Below are 319 nucleotides of genomic sequence, written 5' to 3'. Positions count from 1 at the left end.
CCCCGCGCCGGCGGGACAGGGAAGCAAAATTTAATAAAAACTCACAGTAACCTCAGCCTGGGCACCTGTTTCAGGGCTGGTTCCTTGGGGAAGCTGTTCTGGGGAAGCTGTTTTGAGGTTGTTCCTTGTGGGGGCTGTTTCAGGGAGGGTGTTTTGGGGGGGCTGCGGGACAGGGAAGCAAAATTTAATAAAAACTCACAGTAACCTCAGCCTGGGCACCTGTTTCAGGGCTGGTTCCTTGGGGAAGCTGTTCTGGGGAAGCTGTTTTGAGGTTGTTCCTTGTGGGGGCTGTTTCAGGGAGGGTGTTTTGGGGGGGCTG

The sequence above is a fragment of the Mesitornis unicolor genome, unplaced genomic scaffold (assembly GCF_000695765.1).
Source record: "Mesitornis unicolor isolate BGI_N332 unplaced genomic scaffold, ASM69576v1 scaffold28686, whole genome shotgun sequence".
Taxonomy (NCBI): Eukaryota; Metazoa; Chordata; class Aves; order Mesitornithiformes; family Mesitornithidae; genus Mesitornis; species Mesitornis unicolor.
Note: the sequence above shows the minus strand (reverse complement) of the source record.